At 38.5% G+C, this 10,397-nt stretch overlaps 1 pseudogene; it reads left to right on the top strand.

Moving 5' to 3' along the window:
- Positions 1–901: 901 nt before the first annotated feature.
- On the top strand, positions 902–9,471 carry LOC120158204 (annotated as a pseudogene).
- The last annotated feature ends 926 nt before the right edge of the window (positions 9,472–10,397 follow it).

The following is a 10,397-nucleotide window of genomic DNA, read 5'->3' as shown; positions in this document are numbered from 1 at the left end:
GAACTACATGACAATTTCACTACATATTGTAGTATCAACCTCGTATATATAGAAGATGAACTTTAAATTTTAGAAATAAACAATAGCTCATAAGGAATACAATTAATATTCCTACTAGGAGAAAATGGTGTGCAAGGAGAGTTCTTCATTAATCATTTTGTGAATATTCTGACTATAATGGCCTAAGTAGTGGTGAAGAAAACCTTAGAAAATATCCCAACTTTAAGCAATCAAAATTAGGTCAAACACAATCAATTTTGTCTCTCATACAAGCTTTTTTCTTTCTTTTAATGAATAGTCAATTACCAAAGGAATATTGTTCATGCTTTCCCCTTTGCAAAAAGGCAATCATATCCTTTGGATTTGTGGGTGTTGATACCTCTTAGTCATTTTTTTAGACAGGACATCTTTTTGGACCCCAATTGAATTCATAGACAATTATATATATATATTAGGAAAGATTGGGGTATAATGGAATTTTCATCACATGATGGGGTGAAAATGCAAATATCCAAAAGATTGCTTACAAGCGAAAACTTGGGATGGGCAATGGCAGAAAAGATGTCTTTTTTACCTGTATTTTATGCTTTTTGGCGACATAGGGAAAAGCTAAACAAAAGAAAAGGATTGTCTGAAGATTACAACTCCTTTCTTACCTGCTTTGTTCATGTTTTTCCAACGAGAGGCCATTGTTTTATTTTATTAGTATAAGGTGTTTATTTTTTTTCTGGTACATGTATAAGGTGTTTATAATACGGTATATGTTAAGAATTGTTTTAATTATAATTGATAATAAAGGTACATGTTTTATACACAGTTATTCGAATCTAATACTTTTAAAAAAATAATATTATTTATTACCACTAAGGTGGCTTAATAAGTCGAGAAGGGGCCATTGTTAAGATTAAGAGGGGAGGATGTTAAAAGGATGACCCACCAAAGAGGCCCCATTGGTTTGGACAACAGCAATCTATGGTTTGAAGATCAGAAGTAAAAATGGCCAAAGAAGTTCAGCAACGAGATACATCTACAACTTGGTCTTTGTCTCTCTCAATTAACCCCACACTTCTCTCTCCCTCTCTTTCTCAGCGTTTCATGTTAATTTCTTTCTCTCCCGAGTTCACTCAGTGTCTCTGTCAATGGACAAGCAGCAGAATCATCATCGCCATCAGCTGTCTTTGATACAAAATTCCAGGCAGCGTTGCAATGAATGGTACATGTTTGATTCTAGTATTGTTAGTAGTTCATGGTTTGTTTGATGTGTGTGTGTTTTCAAAGCTCTGATCCTTTTTTACATAGATTTAAATTGCTGCACCTCCCCTGTTCCTCATTTTGCTTCGCTTTCTTTCACATTGTAGTGTGCTTCAAGTTCTGTCACTTATCTTGTCTGATTGATGCTCTAAATAAGTATGTTTTCACTTAGAATATTTGCTCTGTCGTTTTTTGTGTAAAGAATTACCATGTTTCCAGCTATTTTTATGATCATTCTTTGTTTGTGTTTTAGTCCCTCAGTTACCATGTCTTGGACGTTGAGACTTCTTTTTACCATTGAAATGTGAAAAGTTAGATGGGAATATTCATAGATTATCCCTTCCTTCTTTTTTTCCTGCATATTCGAAGTGCTGCTGCTTTTATTGTAGGATTTTCCGGGATGTTAAAAGTGATATCACAATAGAAGTAAATGGAGGGACTTTTTCTCTACACAAGGTAATTTGGTGCTTTACTTCTCAAAATTTATTCATATATTTATTTTGATTTAAATTGAATTTTATAGTTGGCTATTCACTTTAAAAATTTTCTTGGCCTTCTATATATCTGAAATTTCTTTTTCTTTCTCTTTTTTTTTCCTGTCTCTGAATGATGCTCTTTTGTCTACATGTTGTACCATGAATTGCTTGGCCAGATATGTTGTTCAATATGTTAAACATGAGGCAAAGGTTGCCATTGAAGTAAAATGGCATTTTTTTCACGTGCAGATTAATGTTGGTACTCGGGATATTATTGTGCTGATAATTGTAGTTGTTATACGCAGTTTCCTCTTGTCTCTCGGAGTGGACGAATCAGGAAGTTACTTGCGGAACATAGGGATTTCGATATCTCGATGGTGGAGCTTCTGAATTTACCTGACGGTGCCGAGACATTCGAGTTGGCAGCTAAATTCTGCTATGGCATTAACTTTGCAATTACATCTTCAAATGTGGCTCAGCTCTGTTGTGTCTCCGAGTACCTTGAAATGACCGAGGAGTTCTCGAAGGATAATCTCAGCTCACGAGCCGAAGAGTATGTCACGATAGGGAGAGAAGAGAGAAGAAGCGAAGGAGACGAAGAGGAAATTGGGGGAAATGGAAATCAAGGGTTAGGGATTGACAATGAATTGGGGAGGAGTTACCTGATTAAGGATCACGTGAGAAGCACAAGAAGAGGAGAGAATTACCATCAGGAGAGCTGAGTCCAAGAGCAAGCAGTCAGCCCAGTGGGGAGCCCAATACCTAAAAAAATATCAAACGGTTATGCAGGAATCTACAGCTGGCATTTAGTTAGGATTGTTGGTACCTTGTAAACAAATAAAACAACGTACTGTGTAAAGGCAATCAGGCATATTTTTGAATGAAATCCTATTTCTGAATCTCTATTCTATTCTTTTCTCTACGCTTTCTTCTTCTCTAATTCCTTAAACTATCTCAATTCATCACAAATTGGTATCGAGAGCCTCGGTTTCTGGCAAGCGGTGGAATGACCAAGAAAAATCAGAATATGGCAGAAGACTTAACTGGGTTGCAGAAGCAGATGGAAGAATTGACAGCGCTGGTGAAACAAGGACAAGATGAGTCTAAGCCACCAAAATGGTGGGAGACTCAGGAAGAGAGGATTTCTACACTGGAGTCTAGATTGGCTACAAATCATGGATATGTGGAAGAAATCTTGAAGATTCTGACTGGTAGAAAGGAGGACCAAAATCAGTCGGAGGATCAGGTACAGACCCCGGATTCATCTAATATGAGTAACAAACAACCTATTAAGGTGACAGTAATCAATGATAAGACTAGGTTTACTTATAAACCGGATGAACCTGGTATTCTTAAGTCTAAACCAAACGTCTTGCATGCTCATATAGCTAGCTTCAAAAATGATAACCAAATGGGGGAGAATAGTGCTGCTAAAACTCAGTTAATGGCTTTAGAAGAGGATAAAAGAGGTATAGGGGGGTCTTCTAGTATGTCAGGGATGATGCTGCACAGACCCAAAATTGAGCTACCTTTTTTTGAGGGAAGTAATCCAAGAGGTTGGTTACAGAAATGTCTAAAATATTTTTCATTATGTAGTATTGCTGATGAACAGAAAGTGGAAGTAGCTACAATGTACTTGACAGGTAAAGCAGAAATTTGGTTTGATGGGTATATTATGCAAAAACATCATGTGAGTTGGCATGAGTTTGAGGCAGATTTATGTCATAGGTTCTGTGATAAAGCCTTTGTTGATATAGTAGAGGAGTTTACAAAACTAGTCCAGAAAGGGTCTGTAGAGGAGTATCAAGACATATTTGAAGAACTACAACCTCACATGCTTCTGCAGAATCCTACTTTAGGTGAGGAATTTTTTGTCTCTTTGTTCATTAGTGGACTAAGGGATGACATTAAACATAGAGTTAAAGCTCTAGACCCTAAAACATTGTCTGAGGCAAGCAGGCAAGCTAAATTATATGAGCTTTCTGTGGAATTTGAGAGCAAGAAGTTCAGACCTTTTGTTAAAAACCCAGCTTATTCAATTCCTATATATGGTTCTAAGCCTAACCAGCTGCTATCACCACAGAAAAATACAACCAATACTCCACAAAAACAGAACTTGATAGACTACAGAAGACAGAATAATTTATGCTTTAAGTGTGGTGAAAAATTTAGTCCAGGCCATCAGTGTAAGGTTAAACAGTTGAATATGATGATTGAGGAGGACAGTGTTATACCTTCGGAAATGTTACCTAATGAACTAGAACAACAAAATATACAGGAGGAGGAGAGCCTAGAGATATCAATGAATGCTATCACTGGGTGTATTGGCCATAATACATTAAGGATTCAGGGCACTATTCAAGGGAGACCATTGAATATTTTGATCGACAGTGGTAGTACCCACAGTTTCCTAACACCTCAGTGGGCTGATGCTGGTATTCTAATAAATACACCTTATCCTTTGGCTATTACAGTGGCTAATGGACAGCAACTTTATAGTTCAGCTAGGTGTAATAAGGTTGAATGGCAGATGCAAGGACATTCTTTTGTTCATGACTTTAGACTCCTAAAATTGGGTGGCAGTGATATGGTGTTAGGGGTGGATTGGATGAAGTTATTCAGTCCAATTTTGATGGACTTCAACAAATTGACTCTTAGTTTTGTCCACCAAGATGAAAACATTGTTATACATGGTCAGCAAACCTCAAATGTTTTGCAACAAATTTCAGGGGCTATACTGTTAAAAATGACAGCCTCTGATTCTGCTATTTTTGGACATTGGGTACTGTTATCTATGTCTGAGGATTCTAAGACGGTTCCTGCAACTCTACAACCCCTCTTAGACAAATATCAGTCTGTTTTTGATGAACCTACAGGTCTGCCACCTATAAGGAATCATGATCATGCAATTACTTTAAAACCTGAGTCTACTCCTATAAATTTAAGACCTTACAGATTTCCACATAATCAGAAGGAGGAAGTGGAAAAACAGATAGCTACTATGCTCTCATCTTCTATTATTCAACCTAGTAAAAGTCCTTTTGCTTCTCCTTGTCTTCTTATAAAGAAGAAGGATGGGACTTGGAGATTCTGTGTTGATTACAGAAAGTTAAATAGTATGACTGTGAAGGACAAGTTTCCTATTCCTGTTGTGGAGGATCTCTTAGATGAATTACATGGAGCAGTTTACTTTTCTAAGATTGATCTCAGGTCTGGTTATTGGCAAATCAGAATTAAAGCTGAGGATATTTACAAGACAGCTTTCAGAACTCATCAGGGTCATTATGAATTCAAGGTAATGCCTTTTGGACTTACTAATGCCCCTGCTACATTTCAAGCTCTAATGAATGAATTGTTTAGTTCATTTCTTCGAAAATTTGTCTTGGTATTTTTTGATGATATCCTAGTCTACAGCACTTCTATGAAGGATCATATTACTCATTTAGGACTGGTTTTGGCGATATTGCAAACTAACCAGTTATTTGCCAAGATGTCCAAATGTTTCTTTGGACAGACTCAGGTAGAGTATTTGGGTCATATTATATCAGCTGCTGGAGTTTCAACTGATCCTACTAAGGTGGAAGCTATGAGGAATTGGCCTATTCCTAAATCTTTAAAGTCTTTGCGAGGATTTTTGGGATTGACAGGATATTACAGGAGATTTATAAAGAATTATGGAACTATCAGTAAACCATTGACACAACTGCTTAAGAAGGATAATTTTAAATGGAACAGTGAAGCTTTACATGCTTTTGAAGACTTGAAACAAGCCATGTGTGTTGCTCCAGTTCTAGCTTTACCAGATTTTACTAAGCAGTTTTATTTGGAAACAGATGCCAGTTCAGGAGGCATTGGAGCAGTTCTAACTCAGGAGGGCAGACCTATTGCCTACCTTAGTAAGGCTCTTAGCCCTAGACATGTTGCACTCTCCATATATGAAAGAGAGTACTTGGCTATTTTACTAGCAGTCTCTAAATGGAGGCATTATCTAGAGAGCACTCCTTTTATTATTAAAACAGATCATGAACCTCTTAAATATCTGTTGGAGCAGAAGTTAACCACTGCCATTCAAAAGAAGGGGTTAACTAAATTATTGGGCTTGGATTATGCTATTCAATACAGAAAAGGTAAATCCAACATAGTGGCTGATGCACTCTCTAGACAATGGGAAGATCAAGCTCACTATTTTACAATGGGTACTACCTTGGTGATTCCTAGTTGGGTTCAACAGGTTGAGGACAGCTATAAGGAGGATTCAGTAGCTACTGAATGGATCTCTGTATTAACTGTCAATCCTAATGCAGATTCTAGATGGAAATACTCTAGAGGTATCCTTCGATTTAAGGATAGAGTTTATATTGGGGTTGTTGGAACTCTAAGATTGCAGATTCTTCAAACCCTACATGATTCACCTCATGGAGGACATTCAGGAATTCAGGCTACTTATCAGAAGATTAAAGCTTATTTCTACTGTCCCAAGTTGAAATCTATGGTGGCAACTTATATCAGGTCTTGTTCTGTATGTCAACAGATTAAAGTGGAGCATGTTCCTAAACCAGGGCTTTTACAGCCATTACCAATTCCTCAGCAGGCTTGGGAGGTAATCACTATGGATTTTATAGAGGGTTTACCTAAATCCTTGCGAAAGAATTGCATTCTGGTAGTAGTTGATAAATTTACCAAATATAGCCATTTTTTAGCATTATCACATCCTTATTCTGCAGCTGATGTGGCTAAACTATATTTGGATAATGTCTATAAGCTTCATGGACAGCCTAAATTAGCTATTTCTGACAGAGACAAAACATTCACTAGTCTCTTTTGGAGAGAGCTAATGAAACAATTGGGGTCTAAAACACTATTTAGTACTGCTTACCATCCAGAGACTGATGGTCAAACAGAAAGGGTTAACCAGTGTTTGGAGCAATACCTACGGAGCTTATGTTTTTTTCAACCAAGACATTGGGCTAAATGGTTGCCTCATGCAGAATGGTGGTATAATACTACCTACCATTCTGCCCTAAAGATTACACCCTTTCAAGCACTTTATGGGTACAAACCACCTACTATGGTTTGGTACACAGAAACTAAAGTACAATCTGTCAATGAATTAATGCGCAGCAGAGAGGATATGCGAATGCTAGTTAAGGAACAACTTGAGATTGCAAGTAACAGAATGAAACAAAAAGCAGACAAGCACAGATCAGAAAGAGTTTTTGAAGTTGGGGATTCTGTTTACCTGAAGCTGTAACCTTATCGACAGACGACATTAGCCCTGCGAAAGAATTTAAAGTTAGCAGCGAAGTTCTATGGGCCATATAAGATTACAGAAAGAATCAGGGAAGTTGCTTATCGCTTGAGCTTACCTGAGACATCGAGGTTGCATCCTGTCTTTCATGTCAGTCTTTTGAAAAAACATATTGGAGACTCTGTCGTTTCCTCTACGGATCCTCCTGTCATGGATACAAAAGATCAGTTCAAAATAGAGCCATATAAAATTTTGGGACGATGAATCATTAATCGTCAAAACAGACCAGTGACTCAGTTGTTGGTACGATGGACAAACCTTGACGAAACACACAATACTTGGGAGGATTATACTGTCCTTCGCGGCCAGTTTCCAGACTTTGATCCTTGGGGACAAGGATCGTCTCCAGCGGCGGGTATTGTCACGATAGGGAGAGAAGAGAGAAGAAGCGAAGGAGACGAAGAGGAAATTGGGGGAAATGGAAATCAAGGGTTAGGGATTGACAATGAATTGGGGAGGAGTTACCTGATTAAGGATCACGTGAGAAGCACAAGAAGAGGAGAGAATTACCATCAGGAGAGCTGAGTCCAAGAGCAAGCAGTCAGCCCAGTGGGGAGCCCAATACCTAAAAAAATATCAAAACGGTTATGCAGGAATCTACAGCTGGCATTTAGTTAGGATTGTTGGTACCTTGTAAACAAATAAAACAACGTACTGTGTAAAGGCAATCATGCATATTTTTGAATGAAATCCTATTTCTAAATCTCTATTCTATTCTTTTCTCTACGCTTTCTTCTTCTCTAATTCCTTAAACTATCTCAATTCATCACAGAGTATCTCGAGAGTATTGTTTGCAAGAACCTGGAGATGTGTGTTCAAGTTTTACAACAATGTGAACTCCTATTCCCTCTTGCGGATGAGCTGAAAATAGTTAGCCGATGCATCGATGCCATAGCTTCAAAGGCTTGTGCGGAGCAGATAGCATCGAGCTTCTCGCGCTTAGAACACAGTAGTTCAGGGAGACTTCATATGAACAGAAAAGCCAAATGTGAGGGAGACTGGTGGATATAAGATCTTTCGGTTATTAGGATTGATTTGTACCAAAGAGTCATGACAACCATGAAATGTCATGGTGTCCGTCCCGAGAGCATCGGTGCATCGCTCGTAAACTATGCACAGAACGAGCTGACCAAGAAATCCAGTTTGTGGAATCCATCGGGACAGACAAAAATCGTTTTCCTTTCGACTGAGCACGAATGTCTGGTGGTTGAGACGATCGTGAGCCTTTTACCTGTCGAGGAACTTGCTGTTCCTATTAGCTTCCTTTTCGGACTTCTTAGAAGCGCAGTGATGCTTGATTGTAGTATTGCTTGTAGGCTTGATCTAGAGCGGAGGATTGGTTCCCAGTTTGATATTGCAACTCTTGACGACCTTCTGATCCCATCTTTTCGGCATGCGGGTGACACCTTATTCGATGTTGATACAGTTCAAAGAATACTGGTAAAATTTTCTCAGCAAGAAGATAGTGAAGACGATATATACGATGTGTCTGTTTTCGGATCGGATAGTCCTCATTCACCATCACAAAGTGCATTGTTCAAAGTTTCGAAGTTAGTGGATAATTATCTTGCAGAAATTGCTCCTGATGCAAACCTCAAGCTTGCAAAGTTCATAGCCATTGCAGAGGCTTTACCTACGCATGCCCGGACGATCCATGATGGACTATATCGAGCCATTGATATTTACCTGAAGGTATGTACTCTAATATATTCATTTTATACTTTACCACCAAACTTCTTGATAAACTTTCTAATGAATGAATTTTTCAGGCTCATCAAGATTTACCTGATGCAGACAAGAAGATGCTCAGCAAACTGATTGATTTTCAAAAGCTTTCACAAGAAGCCGGTGCACACAAAACGAACGACTTCCCCTCCAATCTATAGTCCAAGTTCTTTATTTCGAGCAAATAAGGCTTCTAAACGCTTTGAGCTGCTCTTTTCCCGACGATGACCACAAGCCGGTACATCACCAATCGTGGCAGATCAGGAGTGGTGCACTCAGTGCAGCAATGTCTCCGAAAGACAACTATGCATCTTTGAGACGGGAAAACCGGGAACTAAAACTCGAGCTAGCTTGGATGCGGATGAGATTAAATGATCTACAGAAAGAACATGTTTATATGAAGAGAGATATGTCGAAGTCTAGTTCTCGTAAATTTATGAGTTCCTTCTCAAAGAAAATCGGTAAACTAAGCTTCTTTGGACATACCTCTTCAAGAGGATCAAGTTCGCCATCGAGGAAATCCTACAGAACGGATTCTAAGGTGATTGAGAGGACATGTGCAAGCACCGATTAGGTAACTTAAAATGACATGCAAGTATCTGTTAAGGCCATGATTTTGGCAAACTTTTGTCCATGTTTTTTCACTTTTCTTTTCTTTTGGCGACATTGTATATGAGTTGTGATGTTTTGAGTTACATCGTATTAGTTTTCAGCAACTTTGTTATTTTGTGTAATGAGTCCTCAAGTTCCTAAGAATATATTGAATAAACACACAAAGTATCATAATCAAGGGCAAAGCAAGCTACATTGAACAGAATTTTAGAAGGTTTTTGGGGTTTTATTTTTATTATTCTTGGAGAAATCCATTGATCTACATAGTTCTTCAACAAGTAAAAGACCTGGAAATTCTGCTCTAGACAATGCAACTTTTCTTCTCCTTTCCTCATAATTAGTAGACAAGGAAAAGGAAACTTTCAGATGAAGCAACTTTTGGTCACTGTCATGTTTCCTTGAACAAAGTTTCAAAATGGTAGCAATATGTTTCTCACCCGCAGGTTCAGTTTCAGATGTATAATTTGTTACTGATCTCTCTTTAAACTCTTTGTAAGTGTTCCGGAACTTGGCCATCGTATCAGCGAGGGATTCAAACTGTGAAGACAGATAGAATTTGTCTCCGGAAGCTTGCTCCTGGAGACTTCCATCTGCAACTAGCTTGAAACTGTTGCCAGTCTGATTGGCAATGGTCTTTGTGCATTGGTGTTGTCCCAGCAGACGACTTGCTTGGCGAGTCCAATTCAAGCAGTTGCCAGTGAACGTAACTTCTGGGTGGTTTCTTTTGCTCCAAGGAAGCTTGGACGTCGTATCCTTTCTGTTTTTTCAGTTTATAGATTGTAAGGTTAGGAACAATGTAAGAGACTCTCCCTAGTTTCAACACAGAGTCGGATCTAACCATGATCCACGGATACTCAAACATATCCGGTCGAGTAACACAGTGTCTGGGGTTCCTCTTCAACACCTCTGAAGCGATAATAGGTTCTGTGTATGTGTCTACATGCCGTCCTGGATGGAGCAATTTCAGTATGCCTTTCTCTGCTTCTATGGCCCTCATGATTTGTTCTTCATAAAAAAAAACGCAA

Source organism: Hibiscus syriacus, unplaced genomic scaffold (genome assembly GCF_006381635.1).
Source record: "Hibiscus syriacus cultivar Baekdansim isolate YM2019G1 unplaced genomic scaffold, ASM638163v2 tig00111309_pilon, whole genome shotgun sequence".
Taxonomy (NCBI): Eukaryota; Viridiplantae; Streptophyta; class Magnoliopsida; order Malvales; family Malvaceae; genus Hibiscus; species Hibiscus syriacus.
The sequence above is the reverse complement of the archived record's forward strand: the minus strand, read 5'-3'. Positions and strand labels throughout refer to the sequence as shown.